General features: G+C 40.6%; 1 long non-coding RNA gene across 4 annotated transcripts in view; it reads right to left on the bottom strand.

Moving 5' to 3' along the window:
- The window catches only part of LOC135968199 (uncharacterized), a 274,382-nt gene that overhangs the window by 108,318 nt on the left and 143,186 nt on the right, over positions 1 to 22,878 (bottom strand). The window contains exon 1 of one of the 4 annotated variants that reach the window (XR_010582789.1): positions 11,642 to 11,763. The exons of the other annotated variants lie outside the window; for them this stretch is intronic. This is a non-coding gene — a long non-coding RNA (uncharacterized lncRNA). Of the gene's footprint in view, positions 1 to 11,641; positions 11,764 to 22,878 lie in introns of those variants that run through there. 4 annotated transcript variants of the gene reach the window in all.

Genomic DNA, 22,878 nt, shown 5'->3' with positions numbered 1-22,878 from the left:
CTATACATGCATATATATACACACACACATACATGCACATATATATATAGAGTATGGTATCTAATCCTAGAAATGATTGGTAATGATGACATAAATATGATTGCAATTTGCACTTTTCCGGACAAAAATCTATGGTGAGACCAGGTGTAGTGGCTCATGCCTTGTAATCCCATCCCTTTGGGAGGCCGAGGCAGGTGGACTGCTTTGAGCTCAGGAGTCTGAGACCAGCCTGGCTAACATGGTGAAATCCCATCTCTACAAAAAATTTAAAAAATAAAAAATTCATGGTGAGGTGAATATTCCTCTAGTAAAAACGCAATTATAACAAAGTATAGAGTTTCCGTAGAGAAATTATATTATGTTCAAGTTAAGCATCATCTACTGTATAGATTGAAACTAATTAAAATAACTTCATTAATTATGTTGTCATTTAAAGAAAACATGGAGATTTTGATTTGCAGTAGACTGTGAATTTTTGCACACACATAAGTGACATTATTGGCATTCTGGATAAGAAAAGCCAGCCTGTGTTGAACACCTCCCTGGTGCCAGGCACTGTGCCATGCACTCCAGGGAATACAATGGTGGGGAAGGCATCGGCGCCGCCCCCCAGACCAGGATAGACCCCGGGAAAAGATAGAAAAGGCAGAAGGAAGAAGAGTGCCCGTGAGTGACACAAGCACTGTGTTCTGAGATAACAAAAGAGAAAGCAGTGAAATAACCTGACTCAGGTGTGGTCAGACAATGTGTCAAATAAGGAAAAGGCTGAAATGGGCCTCGTATATAGAAAGGGCAGGGAGGCAGGGCCTGGCAGAGGAAGAGTAGTGCAAAGACACACGGGTGTGAAAATGGGCCACATGTGCAGGCAGCCCAAGACGTTTGTCTGGCTGGAGTTTAAATCACATGAAGTCACCCAGAGCCAGGTCTGAAGGTGGGTGGGCAGGGTTTCCACAGAGGCCTCACGACTGAAGGACCTTCAGAAAACCCATGCCAGCTGCCTTGGGCTGTTCTTCAAACGCCAATGCCTGATTTGCTTTCTCACTAAGTCTACTCAGTGAGAGTAGAGTCTTCCTGTCTTAATACCTGTGATAAACCAGCACTACGCAGTTACCAGAGATAGAAAAATATGAAATTAAGGGTAATGTTAATTAGGTTAAAGCTTTATGTTCAGGTGCATACAGTGAATCCCTTCTTTTGACTATGAAAAGGGACACAAAGTTTGTTCAGAGGAAATTAAAGAGCTGTTCCCCCTTGAGCAAATATCTCAGGAATGTCCACTTACCAGGGCCCACCCAGGGCAGCCGGAGATGCCGTGCCACTCTGAGCCCAAGCAGCAAAAGGGGCACTGATACAGCGGTGCCTGCCTTCCCAATCCATCCTCACCGAACCCGGGCAGTGTCCCCATTCAGGAAGGAGTTCCTCCATGTCGAGGTGAGCCCTTGTTAGTAAGGAACAAGGTCAGAGAAGACCCCGCTTGCCTGGGTGATGTTTGATCAGTTATGGCCTTACTGCTTCTCCCAGGCCCCGAGCAGCAGGAAAAAAGACACAAGAAAGTCATCTCCACAGAGAGGAAGCAGTGGCCCCAGTTCCGCCTCTCCAGATGAACCCTGCAGGTGGTGAAGGCCCAGAACTATCCCTGCAAATGTCCCTCCTGTCCGCCAAAGCTGGCTTTCTCGGGGGGCGTCGTGAGCCAGTCTTTGAGGATGTGGCCCAGGCTGGACTGTCCGCCCTGCAGCAAGGAGGGTGCCTGGAGTGGCGGGCCTGTGCCTGAAGCCTCTCTACTTTCAGCATCAAGGCACTTTACCTGTTTTTCTTTTTCTTTCATTCTTTCTGTTCTTTCTAGAAGGAGGGTTTGGAGATCAACTCCTGTGAGTTCCCAAACTGTGAGATAGGAAGTGCTGTTTTCTGACCAGCCCCTCGTCTCAGTTCTGAGGACCTAGACAAAGTGTTGTTACCTGAGGAAGGGGACAATACCTGGAACAGGGGTGCAGTGGGGGGGGGTGGCTGGTAAGGCTCTAGAATACCGCCTTCTAAGACTTGCATCTTGCTCGTATGCCATCCCTCATGCGCCAGGTGACACTTCAGACCCAGAGCCAGCAGGATGTGCACGAGTTATTTTAGAGCAGAGGTGGTGGATGTGCACTGAGCCGCCCACCTCCACGTGCACCTGTGATGAATGGCACACATTCCTGAGAAACCGGGATGAAGACAATGAAAGCAAACCCCCTGCCATGGCTTCTAAATGATCAGAGAGGAAAGGCTCCGTGGGACCCAGCCTGCATCCCCCTCACACACTCATTTCTCTTTCACCTAAAAATAAATGTTTAATAATAAAAGGGAAAGATAGAACATAATTTAGGCACCTTTAGCACAGAGAAACCATTGTAAAGCATCCTATAATTTTAAACCAAGATGCAAAGAAATAAAGAAGTGTTTATTTTCAGACATTCCAAAATTCAACTGTATTTAGGAGTTGTGAGTAAGAATCTGTGATAATTGTCTTATTCAAAACCAGCTGGGGAGAGCAATCTCCATCTGCACACTAGAATTCCTCTCCACAACTTTCTAAGAATAACACACCTCAAGCTCCATAAACCATGATTTATAAAACCAGCATGAAACGAGCTCAGTGGAAAATAGAGATTTTAGAGGAAGAGGCTGACACCACCACATTGATACTTCACTGAAAAAAAATCAAAAGATTTCTGAATCATCTTCTCAAATACATAAATTCAGTGGATCCCATGGCAGATGACTCCTTAGTTGGAATATCCTTCTTAATAAGGCCATCTCGTATGTTTGCTTAATGTTTCACATTTCAAGAAAAATTTCTCTCTAAACTTCTGTTTGAATCTATAATGTATAAACTGTGAAGATGAGGCTATTTACTGGAATTATCTCCCATTTTTCATCAACATAGAAAGGAAAACTAAAAGGGAAATAGATGAGCTGGGAACACCAAAATTAATACAAAGTGGATGGAAATCGTGTGAGAGGTAAAGTAGATTATGTGTACAACCGCACGTCAGGAGAAAGAAGTCAATTCTGATTATTCATGTATTGGAAGTGAATTCAAGAGACAAATTTGTATAATTCATGGCCACAGAACAATGTTGACAGGAAGAAGAACAAAGACTCACGGAGCTCTGGGAGACTCTGAAACCACAAAAGGGGCTTTATCACCCCGTACCAAGAAACAGATCCTAGGAGTGGCCGTCCGCTGCAGAAGAAAAGCAAGAGCCCAGGAGTCTACAGAGCCGTGGCGCGAGAAGCACCATGTCTGATATTGGTCTCTAGTGGTGGAAGAGTGTGATCATAATGAGAGCACTAGCTGCCCTGACACCTGTGCAACCTTCAGGAACATGAGCTCGGCTCATTTTCAGCCCACTGTGGGAGGCAGCGTCACTGCAGCAGCCCTACGAGGGGTGCAGGGAGCCGGGACTGACACAGGTTGGGTGGCTGGAAGAATGAGGTGGGATTTAGACCCGACCCAGGTATATCAAGCGCTAACATCACTATTGTGTAAAACTTGGCTAACCTATATGTCTAAAAACTCTGGCTTTTTAAAAGTGTGGGGTGTACACACACACACACACACACACACACATACACATATACACAGAGAGAGACAATGGAATATTATTTAGCCTTTAAAAATAAGAACATCCTGTCATCTACCACAACACAAATGGCCCTGGAGGACATTATGCCACTCGAGGCACAGAAGGACAGACACTGCCTGATCCCACTTACACGAGGAATCTAAAATATCTAAAATAGTCAACCTCGTAGGACCAGGGCTGGGGGATGAGGGAGATTGGGAGCTTCTCATCAGTGGTCATAAATTCTCAGGTATGCGGGACGCAAGAGCCCTGCTGGGTCACGCGGTACCCAGAGGCAACAATAGTGTCTGTGCCCTTCCAAATGTATTCAGAGCACAGATCTCACCTTAAATATTCTTGCCACAATAAAATACAATTAAACGTGTCAGTTGTGATTCATGTTCGTGAATGAATCAGTAGAAACTTTGTGACAGGGTCTCTGCCCCTTGATTCTGAGGCGAAGTCATGCAGCCTTAGGACACTGAGCTCTGCTGACGTCAGTTAGCCATGTGGCCCTGCCCCGGCTTCAGCAAGAAACCATCTTTAGGCATTTTTGCCACTCCAGTAAACAAGAGGGACATGTTTTAAAGGTGGCTCTATAAGAAGCTAAGTCTACAAAATAAAATTAAAAATTAGGTGAGCATGGTGACATGCCTGTGGACCCAGCTACTCACAAGGCTGAGGTGGAAAGATCGCTTGAACCCAGGAGGTCAAGGCTGCAATGAGCCGCGATTGTACCACTGCAGTCCAGCCTGGATGACAGAGCGAGACCCTTTCTTCAGTTTGCAGCATCATCCACAGAGTGAAATCAGTTCCTGCCCTGCCCTGCCCACTCTCAACCAACACTTGTTTTACTAGGCATGGAAAAATTAGATCTTGACCCCTGTGTCTTCAACCCTCACAAACTAGGCAGAAGGGGAGGAAAGTGAGGTTCCAGAGATCTGTGACTTGCCTAAAGCCACCAGACATTAGGGTGAGAATCTGTTCTTTTAATTTGTTTCCCTGTTCCTGGAAATTAGGGCTGAAAAGGTGTTGGTCATTGTGTCCACTCTGCAAAACTGTTGTAACTAAATAATCTTCCTGATAGTGAATCATTTAGACTTCTTATATTTTCCAATTCCTCTAAGTCTCTTTTCCTCTCACACCCACAGCAGGGTCAAATGCACCAGAAGAGAGCAATTCATCAATGCAGAGGGACTGATTATTTCAAGCAGGGGTCATGCTTCCCACAGCACACTAAGTCTCTGGGTTTTACTGTGTGAATGCGGCCTGTATTGAACAGGGGCCTGGGGAGTGCAGCCAGGATGGTCCGTGGACATGTTAGGTTAGAGAGACCCAGCTTAGAATGTGACATTCTCCTACAAAGCTTTACTGAGAATCTATCACATAAAAAATGTGTGTAAAGGTCAGTGCTTGGCATAGAGTAAGTGCATGCTGAATGTTTGCTATTATTATTACCAGCTCCAGAAGGTAAAGATGAGAATGGGATGGGGAAAGACAAACATTTTACATCTGCAAACATATTTATTGAATGCCTGCTATGTGGCAGCCAGGATTCTGGAAGCTATTTGCATCTCACACACACACACACACACACACACACACACACACACACACACACACAGTCCCTGTGTTCACACAGCCACTGGTGGGCAGGGCAGGGGGAGATCTGGAATTAAGTTCCACCCAGATGTGCAGGAGGGCGGGGATGTGAGACTCTGGACAGTCCCCAGCCCTCTCAGGGCCTCAGTTGCCTAGCTCTGAAATGGAGATAGCGGCATCTGTTCTCCAGGCTTCGTGAGCAGGAAAATAAAGGAAATAAAAAGATACCTAATGCAATGTGTAGAACATATTAGGCACTCTTTATCATCTCTCTTTTTTTTTTTTGTATTTTCCTTATTGTCACTGTTAGCATTAATTCACCATTTTAACGGGAACAAATTCTAGCAGCTTCCCAAGGGCAGGTTTTGACAAGGGAAGAGAGTGAGTCCAGAATAGTAAATAAATTTGTCTCCTCACACTTTTAACTAAAAAAAAAAAAAAAAAAAAAAAAATCCCCCTTGTTTACTAACCCAGCACTGACACTAGATTGACCCCATAGTTAACACGATCCAAATCCAATAACAGACTCCCTAATCACTGACCGGTTGAAAACGAGTCCTGTATTCAGGTAACACTCCCGACACTTGGCCTTCCGCAATGCTGCAATTTAAGCCCCAGTGCAGTGTTGACCCACTGAGGAGTAAATGAGGATTAAATTCCTTGGTGAGTGGTGAAAAGGAAGAGGAACCCCTGTTTGCATGATGGACAATTGCCCACACACCTGGCCTCCCTGGAGTACGAACAGCTTCACATTCCAAATTTGAGAGAGCCTTTCTCAAAGCACAGATGAGAAGAGGTGTCCGTAACAGGACAGAGTATCTCTGGCTCACCAGTAATAGGCATGTAGTTTTTGTTTTTGAACTGAAAAAAAGGGACCCCAGATAACAGTACTCTAAATTGTACCCCTGTTAAGAGTGAAATTTGAAATAAGGTGAATGGGACTGATGAGTTCAGCCCGTGAGTTTAGATGAATTCATATTTTTTCTCAATTTGGTTATTTGTTAATTTTGCATAAGCCACGGCCTCTTCAGGGAGAAGGGGTACAACACCCAACTCAAAAGTTGACCCCTGAGGAAGCTGATCTCACCCCGCACTGGGCTGGCAGGGCCCACGGCAGGGTCGGCAGGGTTGGCTGCCAGCTACAGGCCCGGGGTTCCCAGCCGAAAGGTGAAGAGGCTACAGGGCGACTGGGTCACTCACTCACTCTCTCATTCCACAGGTAGTGCCAGGAGAGCCAGGATAGACCACAACAGCGCTCATTGCCATAAGAAAGACACTGCAATCCTTCAGCGTTTTGAGAACATAGAGCTCAGCAGTGGGTTGAAAATACTTGATTCTCGCTCTCTAAACCCTTTCCCGGCATCACCTTGGCACCTCTGCACTCACCCAGGCCCCATCCGTGTCCTGGGAAGCCATTGTTTGGGAGACCCAGCGTGATCCCAGTGTTTTTATTAGAAGAGGCATTTGCGGGCAATGGTTATTAACATGCATAGGGCATCTTAACTAAGAAAAAAACAGTGCATGCATCCTAAAACGGGGTTTCCATGTCTGTCCCTTGTCTCTAACAAAACACTCATCACATCACGCTGTAACTATTTGCATGTGTCCTTGTGCCCTTATGTAATTATGTACCTTGAAGGATCCTTGTGGGGAGGAAACAAGATGGATCTTGTTATGCTAAGTGCCCAGCAGAAAGCGAATCACCTGATAGGTCCTAAGTCATTTCTAGATTGTGTGATTGATGATCATATGCATGGTTGCAGGTTCAGCTGTTGTAGCCACTCCCTCAGGGCTTCCAATTTTGTTTAGCTCATAAGGTTAAACAAAGATTATTTTAAACACTTACTCTTTAAAGTCGCAGATGCTATGACATGACCTGGATATGTGTTTTCCAAAAATTGATTATAAGATTAATACCTAAAGAGTAGTTTACCAGCCACACAGGGTGGCTCAGGGCTGCAATCCTAATACTTTGGGAGGCTGAGGCAGAAGGATAGCTTGAGCACAGGAGTTCAAGACAAGCCTAGGCAACATAGCAAGGCCTCGTCCTAACAAAAAACTAAAATATTAGCCAGGTGTGATGGCACACATCTGTAGTCCCAGCTACTCTGGAAGTTGAGGCAGGAGGATTGCTTGAGTCCAGGAGGTCGAGGTTGCAGCAAGCTATGATCATGCCACTGTACTCCAGTCTGGGCAACAGAGTGAGATCCTGTCTCTTAAAAAAGAAGTTACCCTCTACATTTATTTTCTAATATAAAGTGATTAATCTCAATTAAGAACTTTTCATGTTTCCAGTCATCTTCCCTTTCCTAAATTCTTGCCAATTTCATTCGCGACTGTGTCGTTCCTACTCCAACAGTCTCTCCTACGGTGTTCTGTGAACTCCCTATAAGTTTGCGGAGCTAGAAACCTCTGGGCTTGACCTCCCAGTCCCACAGCCCACCTTTCCTTGCAGCCATTACTACAGTAACCAGCTTCTTGCAGGTGTTCATAGAGTGGAAAATGCTCTTCACCCCACCTGACATGCACACATCTTGCTTTCTGAAAAGGTGAGACCAGCTGGGAACCTGCTTATGCACATGACAAATAGGACAGAGGAGTGTTAACTCCCCAGCGCTGAGCTCTTGACCAGTGGCAGCTGGAAGCCAGTGGATCCATAATCCCTTCTTATTTATCCCAGGCAGATCAACTCTGAGGCACCTCCCACAAGACTCCTCAGACAGATCCAGCTCCAGTTGTCCAATAGTGACCAGCTTGGTAAAACACACTTGGAGTGGCTTTCCCACCTTCCAGGTTTTACTTCCCCAACCCCACTTCTGTTCCCAGGAATCATTTTCTATAACTAGCACCCTGTATGCAAGCCCTGGTCTCAGCTTTGCTTTCTGTGGAGAACCCAGGTAGAGACATCCAGTAAAGAGTGAGCTGGGTCTCACCAGCGGTTTACACCAACAGGACACAAGTTTTCAGTGCCTTCCTTTTATTTAACAATCTCAAGGCAATTTTTCAAGAATAAAACTCCATTGTAATATCCCTAGGGTACTTTCTCAAGTCTTTCTTTTTTCTATTGCTTCTCATGAATCTAAAGTCCAATTATGACAAAGGGAAAGAACTATACTGCTACTATCAAGTAGAAAAATTGAGGGTTGAGAAGAAAGTAAGTTTAGTAGGATGATGGAGCAGATCTTACAATTTAGACATGAAAAATAAAAGAAGTCAAGAATTAAAAAGCAACACCAAACCACAGGCCTTTCAATTTCCCTATTGTCTGATTCCTATCTATTAGAGGAGGGATTTAGTAGGATGATGGAGCAGATCTTACAATTTAGACATGAAAAATAAAAGAAGTCAAGAATTAAAAAGCAACACCAAACCACAGGCCTTTCAATTTCCCTATTGTCTGATTCCTATCTATTAGAGGAGGGATAAGAAGTAGTGGGGAAGGCAGAGAAAGGAATAGTCCAATATCTTCTGCACATCTCAGGGCTCAGCATGGAATGAATGCTCTCTAGTCCTGTGCACTAGGAATGAACTTGCAAACCTTCTACAGTGCATAAAGTATTTCTTCTTAGTTAAGATGTCCTATGCATGTTAATACATATTCCCCAAAATGCTTCTCCTAAAAAAAAGAAAAAAAACACACAAACAAAAACAGAACAAAACACTGACATTACTCTGGGCCTCCAAAACTACACCTTCCCAGGGAGGAGAAATGAAGGTAGATGATCAAAGGGAAAGTTAAGATGGGGTCAAATGCATCTAAAAATGTTGGGCAAGAGAGTCAACATTGGTGAATAATGTCTGAATCAACAATGGAATGAAAACTAAAGAGCAAGAAAGCAGTCCCATCTTAAATCCCTTTTTGGACTTGAAGAACCTTCATGTTGGAGCTAAATAGGAATCTCATCAAACCTCTGAAATAGCAACAAGTGAGAGTCACAAAGCATGAAGCCGTGAATGAGCCCCGTGGGTGCCAGGTCAGAAGGTGCGCTCAGTCAAGGCATACACCCCATGCCAGGCAGGTCCACCCAGCCCGCATCTGCCAGGACATCTGAGGTTGTCATGCTCCGATCCAAAGGGATTGCTGGTTATTACTATCCAGTGTGGAAACAAGTTCTCGAAGCCACAAGTTCAAGACCGCCTCCCATGTAAAGGAAACTACATAGATAGCCATTTCTGTGTTTAAAAAACTAATGTCCCAAAGAAACTTTTGAAATGAGGCAGTTGTATGAAAGCCAGAACCTTCTTACTCTTCATTATAAACATGTTTTCTCCATCTTTTTCAGAACAATTTTTTTTTGAAACTAGGTCAATAGACACGGATTTATTGCTCGCAAAACAATTATATACTCTAAATATATAGAATGACATGGCAATAAAGAAGCAACAGGTTGATCTAATTGAATCTCTGCTCTTTATGCAACTCTTAGGTCTAAAATTGAAAAAGAAAAAAAAGAAAACCAGTTATGACCCATGTGTTTCCTGCAAATCCAAGGAAAATGGAACTATTTTGTAAGATACAACTATGTCCCATATATAGGCATTAATTTTTTTTCCTTTCTTGTACTCAAACTCCATAAATGGTACTGTACTATAAAGAATTCAGAAGAATAAGTGATAATATTTCTATATATCACCAGTTTTCATAAATAAGCTGGCAATCAGAAAATTCTTTTTAATTCTTATATCTTTGCATTTTACTCCACTGCCATTTTTACTATACAAGTATGCTTTGATGATGGTCAAGAAAATTATATAAGGTCTTTCCCAAATGGTGATACTGTTATAAATTTACTCAACAGTAATTTTTGTTTTTTCAAGTGTTTTCCACCTACTAACTCTGGTTTTCTTAAAACCAAAGGTATTTTTCAAAATTATCTTTACCCTGGGACCTGATCACCCGTACAGAAATCCCAACTTTCTAAAGGACTGTGTTTGATTTCAACACTCAGAATCGGATGTTTTAATTAAACAACGGGAAATATAAACAAGCTCCTTAATGTGATTTGCCTTATTCAAGAATATGATGGCAGAATCCATCAGCAAGGAGACACCTGACACCTAAGGTTTAGTGCATACCAACATGGATCATGCACTGTGCTGAGATAGAGAGAACAAAAACAATTAAGAATTTTATAACAAAAAAGAGACAGAAACACTCAGCTATAATGAAAATGTGATGACTATTATGTAATAAAAATTCATTTTTTAATGCTCTGAGTCTTTAATCTAATTGACTGAAAATGCTTAGGCACAAAATTCCAAGTGCCAATGGCCAAAGGGGTATTTAATACTGATTCACAGAAGTTCAGCAATTTCTGTGCAATATAACATCTTTTCCTGAGCCACGTCAGCGTTGTGACAAAAGCCAGAGGAGACATACTCATCCCCTGGGGCTCAGGGTAGGGCCCTCGGGTTAGAGAGAGCTGCCACCCAGCACAGAGGAAGACTTGCACTTCTTGGAATGAGCAGTTATAGACCAACTGGTATTCAACTATACAAGTGAAAGATTATTCAGGAATATAATTGCTATGGACAAAGGAAAGCTTAATAGACAATCTGCAGCTGAAATGATAAAGGAAAAGCAGCCAGTCTTAGACTGAAATGGATGGTTTTCAGTAGTCTTTGAAAAGTAGCATGAGAAACCCATGACAGTGCCAGTGTCTTTTGAGCGCCTACTATATACCAGTTGTTTTCTAAGAGATGAGGCCACTCCATCTTCATAAACATACACACACACACACAGGCAGACACGCTCATGTATTGACTACATCTGCAATGATGCCTTGGTTAACTGATTACATATCTACATATCTTCCTCATTCTACAGTACAGTTTCAGTCCATTTTAATCATTTTTTGATCATCTTTACAATGTCCCTAGTTAAGTAATCTCCTTTAGTCTCTGTTTTAGCCAGTTTTGAGAACATTGTAAAAATAAATTAGAATGAACAATAAATGTGCTTGTGCTTGGGTATCAGGAAGTAGAAGCTGATGACTCCTGAAGTTCCCCAAGCTCCTTTTGCTTTTTCTTTAAGAGACGCATCTCCTCTTGCCCAAGCTGGTCTATTGCAGGTGTGAGCCACTGCACCCAACCTCCGTTTGCTTTTAACTGTCGAGAGTTCTTTGTCTGTGTCCTTGGCTAACTTTCATGTGTCCTTGGGAAGCTCAGTGAGTCTCACTTCAAAATCTGGTTATCAACATATCAATGAAGTTTTAAAATACTAAAATCAACTTATATTCAATATAGGAAATATCTGATCAAAAGTCATTCCTCATACTAATAACCTAAAATTGTGGGATATGGTGAAATTGCTGTCATATTTATTTTTAAGTAAAGCAGGGAAAGCACACAATATGCCATTTTCTTTGAAAGTGGTTATTGGTTTCCTGGAGGGCAGCTGGTGCCTTTCAACACCCAAAAAATAAATGACAGAGTACCTTTGATGCCATTCCTGCGATTTGTCCCTTTGTCCTGTGATGCATGTATGTGCAAGCTAGAAGCCCCCAGGAAATCCACAAACACCGGCTGGGGAGTAGATGCTGCTGCCATCAGCAGGGCTTGAATAAAAGATACAAATATGAATGTCAAACCCTGAGAATAGGGCATCACCAGCTTCATTATGCTGCCTGACCAAGGGCTTCTGTCTAAAAATCAATCCAATATTGATAACATGGTTCAGGCAGAAAAGCAATTTCAGAGGTGACAGGTTATTTTTTTAACCAGAGACAGTTTCATGCAAATATCAGAATACCAGAGGTCTTGGTGGTCTAAACCCATGATTATCTTTCCAGAAAGATGAGATTCTCTCTTTTTCTTCGAAATGAAAAAAGCTTTTTGCTGGATATATAAATTGAAAATAATCATGCTAAAATTTTTGAGCAGTGCATAAAAGTTTAAATAAGCACAAGTCACCTAAAATAAACCTATTCTGAAAGAACCATCATTAGCACTCAGTAAACATATTTTATATATCTCTCTCTAAAACATACACACAAAAGATTATATTTAATATGACAATTTTATTTGGATTGCTTTTTTCTCTCAGCTGGGTTATTTGTGTTTTAAAGAAAAAATAGAACATGGTTTGCAAATGATTTTTAAACCATCATTTTTCTATTTACATTGTTTGTGTGGTATCTTTTTTTATAGCCCTGGATTTCTTGTCTGCCTTTAAAAAAGGTCCTGAGTTAGTTATTTAGTTTATCCTTTTAGTATCTTTTTAGATTTCAGTGGTATTGTTGTTTTTAATTAAGATCTTGAATTAAAATTTATTTTCATATGCGAGGTAAGAGACCTATTTTATTTTCTTCCTGATAAATTTATATTTGAGCTACCAATATTTAGTGAAGAAGATTTTGTGATTGAATTTAAATACTAACAATTGTCACATATTAAATTACCAAATATCTGGGTTATTTTATGGTCTTCCTTCACTTTCATGCTATTTGAGGTTGCCTGGCATGTTGTAGTATTTGTCATTATTTTCTTATCTATTCTCAAATACTTACCTTCTATAGGAAGTTTTTAATCTTTTAATTAGATAAATGTAATTAATTGGATGTTATCTAATTTAGCTAATGTATTAATTAGATAAATACTCTATTAATTACATAAATGTAATTCTAATTAGTATTTAATTATCTATAATATATAAATTTTAGAGGATTTTATTTATTTTATGTTATTAAATAATTTTATCCAAGGTTATATTTTTGCACTTGAGCAAAACACTCCTATCCCTGAAAAAATTTATAATTATTTTTCATATACTATAGATTCTTTATTAAAGCAATTACTGAATATTTCATAGCTTTTATCATTGTGAATTAAATTTTTCACATTTTTATGTTTACCTGGTAATTGCTAAGATAGAAAACTATTAATTTATATTTATAATCTTATTTAAGTCAAGTGTTCTCGATTTTCTTTATATAAAATCCTATCTGCAGCCAAATAAAATATTTCATTTATTTCCCATTATTCAAAGAAGTTGGAGCTGCTCTTCCAACTCAAAGTAGACCCTGGTCCCCACCTTCTCCTGCAAGAGCAGCTAAACTCAGATTCAGTTCAGAGAGACTTATTCCCTCTGGCTGAGGTCACTATGTGTCCTGCAGGTGAAGATCCACACACCATCACCAAAACCCACAGGTGCAAGGCAACTGGGCTCACCCAGAAATGACCAGGAATATCTGTCCATCCAGTCTGCTTGGCTATTCTTCCACCTACAAAGCTACTTTCTTATGCTCATCCTCTAGCAAAAGAGATGCATAGAATCTCTCTACTGGAATGGAATACATGGTATGTCCAATAGATGCCTTGGGCCCATCATAGCTCTTCATGGTGAGAATTTGGGGGACTGCATGTCTCTCTCCTTTACAGATGCTGCTCTTTGAGTTTTCCTTTTTATCAGCAAGTCTATTTCTTAGCCAATGCTGTGTGATGTGGAATTCACCCTGACCTTTTCTGTAAGAGCAAATTGATCATAAGGGATCCTACCATGAGGGTGCTTTGTTTTCCAACCTTTACAACAATTGTTTCCTTTGTTTTACCTTTGAAATTTAATAGAAGCCCCAAAGCAGTTTGAATAATGATACCATGTAATTTTGTGCCTGATTGATTTTACGTTTTGCTTATTGACAATTATTGTTGCAGAAAGCCTTCTACATACATAAGTAGTTTCCATTTATTTGTATCTTACTCAGTGTTTTTATTGGCTGCTGGACTGTACCAAATACTTTTTTATTCCTCATGATATGACTATATTGGTTTTCTCCTCCACTTTTTGCTGTAATTTATTATGTTGATATATTTCCTAATATGGAACCATCCTTGCATTGTTTGAGTGATCTCATTTTGGTCATTGTATGTTCTTCTTTTTATTGTATTTGTTAACATTCAAAAAAAATTTGTATCTCTATTTGTAAGTGAGATTGGTCTGCACTATTTTCTTTGTATTACCTCTGTGTGTTTTAGTATTTTTTTTACAGGCTTTAAAAGATAGATTGGAGGTCTTTCCACCTTTAAATAAAATCCAAGCTAGTATAAATAACCTTGAAATTATCTAGCTCTTAAGTGCTACATAGAACTCAGGCATAAAATTATCAGTTTCTGGGATTTTGAAGTAATATATTTAATTCTATTTCTATATTCTGCTATTATTTTTGAAGTTATTGCATTTCGTCCAGAAAGTCTTTCCATAACTAAAATTATTCATGTGTTACATTTTCAGGATCTATCCTTTTCATCTCTTCATATTTTTGTTCTGTGTCTTGAGGTATTTCTTCCTCTTAATCCTCCCAGCAGTAATTCTGTGCTCAATAGTGCTTATGCTTTTTCAATATCATGTTTTTAATTCTGAAAGTCTTTTGTGCTGTAATAAATCTCCTTATATGCTCTAATTATTTCTATAATTTCACTTGTCATTCATTCTTTCTTTCCCTTGCTACTGCTTATTTGTGAGTTTGTTTGTACTCACTGGGGTTCAGATGAAGCTTCTATGAAACATTAAATAAGAGCAATCACTCCTCTAATAGGGTGTGTGCGCACACAGAGAAACGTGTCTTCCCAGCCAGCAGGTAAGCTTCAGCTCCTTCCAGTCAGCAAGTAAGCTTCAGTACCAAGAGGAAGTAGCTCTCCCTGCCAGCCTCCGTAGCCTTAAGAAGAGTGGACAGAAGAGCTCGGTCGCGTTCAGGGTGCTAAGAAAATGTGGCACATATACACCATGGAATACTATGCAGCCATAAAAAAGGATGAGTTCGTGCCCTTTGTAGGGACATGGATGCAGCTGGAAACCATCATTCTCAGCAAACTATCGCAAGAACAGAAAACCAAACACCGCATGTTCTCACTCATAGGTGGGAATTGAACAATGAGATCACTTGGACTCTGGAAGGGGAACATCACACATTGGGGCCTATTATGGGGGGGAGGGGGAGGGATGCATTGGGAGTTATACCTGATGTAAATGAGTTGATGGGTGCTGACGAGTTGATGGGTGCAGCACACCCACATGGCACAAGTATACATATGTAACAAACCTGCACGTTGTGCACATGTACCCTAGAACTTAAAGTATAATTAAAAAAAAAAAAAAAGAAAAAGAAAAATTTAAAACAAAAAAAAGAAGAGTGGACAGAAGCCCAGCCCACAACTCAGCAATTTGGCATTCTAGAAGTGTAGCAGATCTTTCTACGAATTCTTACCCATGAGCAAGCTCTACCCATCTTCTCAGAGACCTACTTCCAAAGCCAAGAGTTTCCATCATCCACCAACCCTCATTTCAGAGAGCTCCGTTTTTTTCACCTGCAGGCCAAAAATGGGCATATCTGGGTCCTGGCAGGACCTGAGTCTCACTCATATTTTTGGGGCCTTTTCTTGTGATGATGACAGGTCCAACTTGATGAGGAAAAGATGGTCAGTAATGAATAGTTTGTAAGGGAAAACGTCAGGAATACATTCAAACTGACATCTTCCCGGAATGCTCGAGGTGTCTGCTCCTACGCGTACTATCTTACTCCACAACTAGAGGCAGGTAGAGAACCGAGAAAAAGCACAGTGAGGCTCAGAAATGTAGCAGGTAAGTGTTAAACTGAAGAAGGAACATGTAGAAAAAATTAAAAAATGATAAACACTGCATAATTTATCTGAGCAATCAGGGTAGAACATGTATTAGGTTGGTACAAAACTAATTGCAGGTTTTGCGATAGTTAATAAAAGTAAAATGGCAAAAATCTCAATTACTTTTGCGCCCGCCTACTAAAAAAGTTGTAAACTTCGCATTATTGTCAATTTTTATTCCAATAATTTATTTTTAATCTCTGAATATGACAGAGGTATTTTTACATGTCATGCCTCAACTCTGTAGATTTTATTCAGTACTTTTTATATTGCAGGTGGTTTCTAATTTAGACCTACAAAGTCACTTAATTTTCTGAAATGCTAAAACTTGGCTGGTAATTGCTAACGGGACACTTCTAAGTGATCTATTTGTAAACAAACAGAAAAATCAGGACTATTATCAGAGTTCTTGTTTTGGCTCAGAGACCACATTTCACCCTTTAATTTCATCCATCATGTCCATAAAATGTTTTCTTATGAGACAGAGGAGTCAACATTTACCTGTAATTGTCTGGCACCCTTTGATTTTCATCAGGGATTGAAAGATAGGTCATTTGTCGTGAAGCATATCCAGAAATTTAAGTAATTTGAGATTCCTCACATTTTAAGGTTCAAACTAGCACTTCTGCATAACTATAGAATAAAAGACTAGATACGCTGATTGCAAATGACATTGTATAACTTTGAATCAAATATGTTGCAGCCTTAGAGGACAACAGCTTGCATAAGTGGCCTGTCTCGGCATCCACTATCAGGACAGCGAGGGGAGCTGCTTTTCAGCCTCTAGAAATCAAATGGACAGAAAATTGTTTTCAGATGTTCATTGAAATTGGAAAAAGCCTAGAATATTTGAATTGTTCTCAAAAGAACAGGGTTCCCTCTTGACTAGAAAAGAAATCTGGAAGTGGAGACTGAAGCAGGACAATACAATCTCCTAAGCTCAAACTGCAGCAATAGAGTCAGAGTAGGAGAGAGTGTAGCTAGTCAAGTGAGGAGCTAAGGATGAGGTTATAATTTCACCAGAAACGTCAGTGACATGACGAGTGTGATGGAGGTCCTGAACAAGGGCGAAGCAAGATGTCTTGTAGCTTGACTGAGAGCCAAAGTCCGAGAAGGCACAGAACAGACTGTGGATTCGGAAAGCACCATGGACAGCTCCAGCTGCGCTTTCCTTGCAAACCAGCATGCACTGTCTTCTCCAGCAAAGCCACTGAGATGTGTTGTGTTGTGTTGTGTTGTGTTGTGTTGTGTTGTGTTGTATTTTCTTTTGAGACAGAGTCTCGTTCTGCCGCCCAGGCTGGAGTGCAGTGGCGCTATCTCGGCTCCCTGAAACCTCCACCTCCCGGGTTCACGCAAGCCACTGGGAATTCTTTCCGAGGCCCCTCAGGAGCACAGGCTGGTCCACAGTGAAGCCTTACTCCTACTGCACCAGAAGTTCTCCGTTCACAATGGGATGGCTGACTTTTAGACCCGAACGTGATGCCTCCAGGGCTCACTCCCTGGCTAGGGCCATGTCATGGGTCTCTGTATGAGCACCTGCTCTGTGTCCTTAATTTAAACAGCAAAGAGGATCATCCAACAATGAATTTGTAGAAAATTCTTATAAATTACAGAAAGTTTAGAAAACTGAAGGAATCACAACTGTGAACGACAGAAATTATTTTTCCTCCTTTAAAATCAGGTCTCTAAGGCAAAGACGTGTTCTCTTCTCCTTACAATCCAGGACCTTTTAAATACCCTGATTTTCTGTGCGGAAGCAGCAAGTCTGCAATATCTAGAAGGGAAAAAGGAATTAGGAAGCCCAGGTAGCTCCCCTGAGAAGTGTCAGGCCCGATTGTTATCTGTCACCCTAATCTGCTGGAATCCCAAGGCCTTGACTACATTGTCTCATCGAGCACAGGGGCTAATCATGGCTGAACCTTGCAACAGGTAGGAGCCTGTGCCACTGCGGGGTCTTGTCCTAAGCCTGATGTTCCTGCCCTAAATCCTTTCTTCTGTGTGCTGCAGTAAACGTGTTACTTCCCAGATATCACCATACCACCAGGGTTACTACATGCTATTTCCTCTATTTGAATAACTCCTTCCTTAGCCCCATTTTCACCTTTCCCAGGCTGACTCCTACTCAGCTTAGGAGTGACTTCCTACACCTACTATGTACCCACAAAAATTAAAATAATTAAAAAGAAGTGAGGTCCTCCGGAAAAGCTGTCTTTATACGTGTCCCTCTTATTGGTTCTGTATTTTAACATAGAGTAGTGTTCATTATATATAGTATGTAGTTGCTGGTTTAACGGTCAGTCTCTCCCACTAGACTATACACTCCTTGAAAGTAAGAATTATAACCTGTTTTCTGCTCTCTTCTAAGGACCTTCCATTGTACCTGGCCAATAGGTGTTCACATTTACTGAAGGAATGAACTCTGTCCATCAAGTGTAGCCTTTCCTCCTGATATAATCAGAATTTTATTACTTTGTATACATTACCAATAGTCCACAGGCAAGAAACATCAATGAATATGGCTTAAAGTTAGACTGAAAATGTATTATTTGGGATGTAACCATAGTCAATGAGGCATATTTGTTTCTGTGGTAGTTAGATACCATCATACAGAGATTTTCTCCAACTACAGCACATTGTATTGCTGTGAACATCCTTACCCTGAATCCATTTCTTCATACCACATTGACCCCTTTAAGTGTTCTCACAATGGTCTTTGGAACTACTACGTACTGTAAGCAAAACCAAGAAAGCCCTGAAAAGATATCTAAACATAATGGACCTGTCAGGACATATCAACTTTGGAAGGGTGAAGTTTTGTGTTCTTAAGGTTTTTCTGCTTGTTTTTATTTAACAAACGACTTTCATTTTAGATTTATCGTAACACAAATTATTGCCCTCAATTGCAGGGCATTTTTTACTTGAAACACACTGTTAGATGAAATGTTTTGCAAGATCTGCCATGATGCCCTGTATCATCTCATTCATCCAAGGATTTATTTCAACCTTTAATCCACTTGTAGGTGTAGGTACCATTTTTCAGAAACTCTGTGATGCACACATCACCAATCCTGAGGCCATTGTGGTTTGTCTCTTTAGCCTCCACACTGTCCTCAGAGGCTGACAAACTCTCTGGGAGTTGTCAATACACAGGTTATTAAGCAGAGAAAACTAAATGGCACATTGTAAGTTGCTGAATTTTAGTGGGGAATTTCTTTCCATTATAAGCGAGAATACCTAAAAACCCAAGATGTAGGTGGTACCTACACCTACAAGAGAAGAGGACACCTATCAAGTAGTTTTATTTTTATTAAATGGCCCAACTGAAGATGGTTGCAGTCATTACAGGCTTAGTTTAAAATTATCATTACCATACACTGAAGTCCAAAAGAAGGTAAGATTGAATAAGTAGTGAGTTTAAATGATACTCATATAACCTTGATACTGAAGTTTATAAAACATAAATCAAACAGCCTTTTTTTTCTAAATTCTCTGAGAGAGAAGACTTCAGTTCTTTTTTTTCTCAAATTCTCTGAGAAAATGACCCCAGTATCAGGATGAATTTCCTGCCTATGAATGAATTATCTAACTTGTAGGAATAATAATCAGCTTTTGTGAGACTTCTGTAATACTTAGAGCCTCATTAAGTAATAACATTTAGTCTTGTCTGACTCTCCCCGTATTCTGGTACTTTGTAGATGTCGGAGAGAAAAAGTAATATCTTGTCCTTACTTATCACAAGGGTTATGGCTGACACCCCAATAACAAAAGATTAACAAGAAAAATGCTTAACAAATTTGTTTAACCAGTTTTACATAACACAAGAGTCCTCAGAAATGAAGAAATAAAATCCAGGGAAAACTGTGATGGAGTAGACAGTTATCTAGAAGTATGACTGGACAAAAAAGGGTGAGATCTAATGGTAAGAAACTTGGGGTGGGGGACAGAGCAAGGCATGCCTGGTCAGTTCCTCTTGGCCTCCAGGACCAGGGCAGGATGCCTGTCATAAGAGGGTCTTATGACCTATCTTCTGGGGAGGTAGGACAGAGAACTCCTTTATGGCCGGTTCTCACACAGAAATGTTGGGGAAGGTGACCCTTTGGCTTCTGCAGTTTTCTCAATTTCTCACAATATGTTAAGGTGCCATATTTTGATGTACCAGGTTCTGAGATAGATAAAACGGTTGCATAGATAAAATATGCAACATAGATAAAATGGTTGCATAATGAGAAACAGAGAATGAGTTGGAATTGGACAGACAGATGTGCACAAACAGAGCCTGGAAAGAAGAACAGCGTGTGCAGCACTCTCATGGCAGAGTGTATACAAACTTCAGGGATGGGAGAGGGCCCGAGAGTATGTGCAGAGAGTAGGGGGAGCATTGCGAGGTGGGGCTGCTGAGCAGGCATGCAAGGCACAGCATGGAAGGCCTGCTGTCCACATGTCAAGTTACTGTGATGAAAATAAATCAATGCACACAAATCTCTTAGAAGAGTGCCCACATAACAAATGCTCAAGAAGTGTTAGCTGTTGAGATAAAATGATGCATATTAACGAGGTAACCTAAAACCCAAATAGACTCCTACTTGGCGTAGTCTTTTGGGGGTGACTCAGACAATATACCCAGCTCAACATGTCTCTGCACAAGGGTCCCCAGTGGACCCACCCAATCCAATCTTCTAAGTCACTGCCTATCCAAGTCACTGCCTTCCCTGTAGCCAGGGTGGTCTCTTCAAATTGCAACCTGGCTGTGCAACCTTCATGCTCACAACACACGGCCCATCACATAGAGACAAGACTTGAGCACAGTCTAGGAGGCCTATCACCAAAGAGGTGATACATATGGTATAGCAGCTTATATTATAGAATCAATTTCCTTATCAATAAACCATGGAAAACAACAGTACGCATTAGACTATATGATCACATATCAAGTTACTGTGATGAAAATAAATCAATGCACACAAATCTCTCAGAAGAGGCCCTACATAACAAATGCTCAAGAAGCATTAGCTGTTTATTTATTTACATGGACTTCAAAAATCACTGAGAAAATTCCTGCCTCCCCATGGGGAGACTGGTTTCTTTTCTCAGCTCGGGCTGAACACTGACCGCAACCTGCTCAATTTAGACCTCTCTGCAGTGTGGCTTTGCGTTCTTTTCCTAGCATCACATGGGATAAAACTGGTTCCATCTTTCATAACCTTACACACCTTCCTCCCGGGGGCATACACTCGAGCAAGTCAGCCCCTTTAGCTTTTTTCTGAATCTCTGCGTGAGAGTGGACGCATCGTGTTTTCATTTCTTCAGTGCCTCCAGTGTGTGGGGGGAGGGAATTTCCCTTAACCTCCGAAATGCCCCATTTGTGGTGTATTTCTTTCTCTGCCGGATGACGTGTGCTCTCCGAGGCCCAGTGTTCCACCCTCGTTATTGGGTCTCAGCACTTTCGGGTGCTCAGTGCAGGATCGGTACAGAATGAATGGATCTGTGAATATGAATATTACAACGGTTTCCACCTTCCCAGCTTTCTTCATTTAGTCTCCACATTTTTAAAACGTGTGCTCTTCAGGACAAATGTCCTCAAGCACTCTTTGTGATGAATTTTCTCCTGAAAATAGGCTGCCCCACTAAACTTATAATGTGGGCCAAAAAATTCATTTTCAAATGCTTGTTCCTGGCCTGTGCTGCACCTTCATACATAAGCTCCCCCATCCCCACAATTTGACACAAGCCCTTACTTCTGGTCTCCCGCTGAAGAAGTCCATGGCAAATTAAATTCAAGTCACTTCCTGTGAAGACTTTCTTTCTGTTGCCTACAAATGTGAAGAATGGGTGTAGATATAAAGTTTTTTTTTAAAAAGTGATTTTTATTCTTAAGTAACTAAAAAGGAATTTATAAACTAGAATTTTAAAATACATTACAAATACTCCTTCCATCCTTGTTATACAGTCTTTATAATCATCAAGGGAAGATTATGGATTTAAAGATGCAGATTCATCAATAAATAGGCAACAATTGTTTCTAAGTAATGTAGCTTTACAATTATAAATGGGATCATATATATGAGCTAAGTATATATACTTGGAGTAAATACTCAATAAGTGCACAGTATTTACTGGTGCTTAGTAAATACCATATGAATAACTAAATAAAACGAATGAAGGTTCAAACGTTGCATGGTGTTGAAGTATCATAGGTTATATATTCATTTTGTGTAAGAAACTATTGTAAAATGGGAAGAATGTTTTTTAAAATGGTGTATATACTTTGGAACAGAAAATACATGTTTGCCTACATGAGATTTGTGATATTTCGGAAGGATTTGAAATAACCTGCATTTTAAAGCTTAGTACAACCCATTTGACAAAATAGATAAGGCCGGCTTCTTCCTAAATGCAAACGATAACACAGAGGCCAGGGAAAGAGTAATCGCAAGTGTTACATCAATTTATTAATTATTCATACTCTATAAAGCCAATGACTACTCATATTCGAAGACTATAAATCACACATGCAGCCTATATTGATAGGAATCACACCTTACAGAGAGCTTTCTATAGGGTCACTGTGATAGGGCCACTATTTCACATTCAAAGGTTAAGAAACACATACACAAAAATGAGGGGGGAGATATGAGATTGATTGAGAAATGGTCTCAGAACAGCAAGCAAGTAGCCAAACAACAAACAAAGAGCGCATCAGTAGCAACACAGATATTAGTAACAAAGAGAAAAATCTGGGCAACAAATTGGGGTAAAGACACAATGAACATGAAGTTGCACATAGAACTCAGGAGGTGAGATCGGGATGCCAGAGTTATCTTGTTATCGGAAGCGGCCTTCAGAACCATTTCTTAGGTTGGTGCAAAAGTAATGACAAAACCGCCATTACTTTTGCACCAACCTAATATTTTTACCCAAATGAGATACATAAAGATATATGGAATTAATTAGATAATAATGCTATACAATACCATTTTGGGAAATTAAAAAACAATAGTTAAAAATCACAAGTTAAGTCAAAGGCGTTTGAAAACGTCACTAAAAAAAGCAAGAATGT

The sequence above is a fragment of the Macaca fascicularis genome, chromosome 18 (genome assembly GCF_037993035.2).
Source record: "Macaca fascicularis isolate 582-1 chromosome 18, T2T-MFA8v1.1".
NCBI lineage: Eukaryota > Metazoa > Chordata > Mammalia > Primates > Cercopithecidae > Macaca > Macaca fascicularis.
Note: the sequence above shows the minus strand (reverse complement) of the source record. Positions and strands in the feature narration are given on the sequence as shown.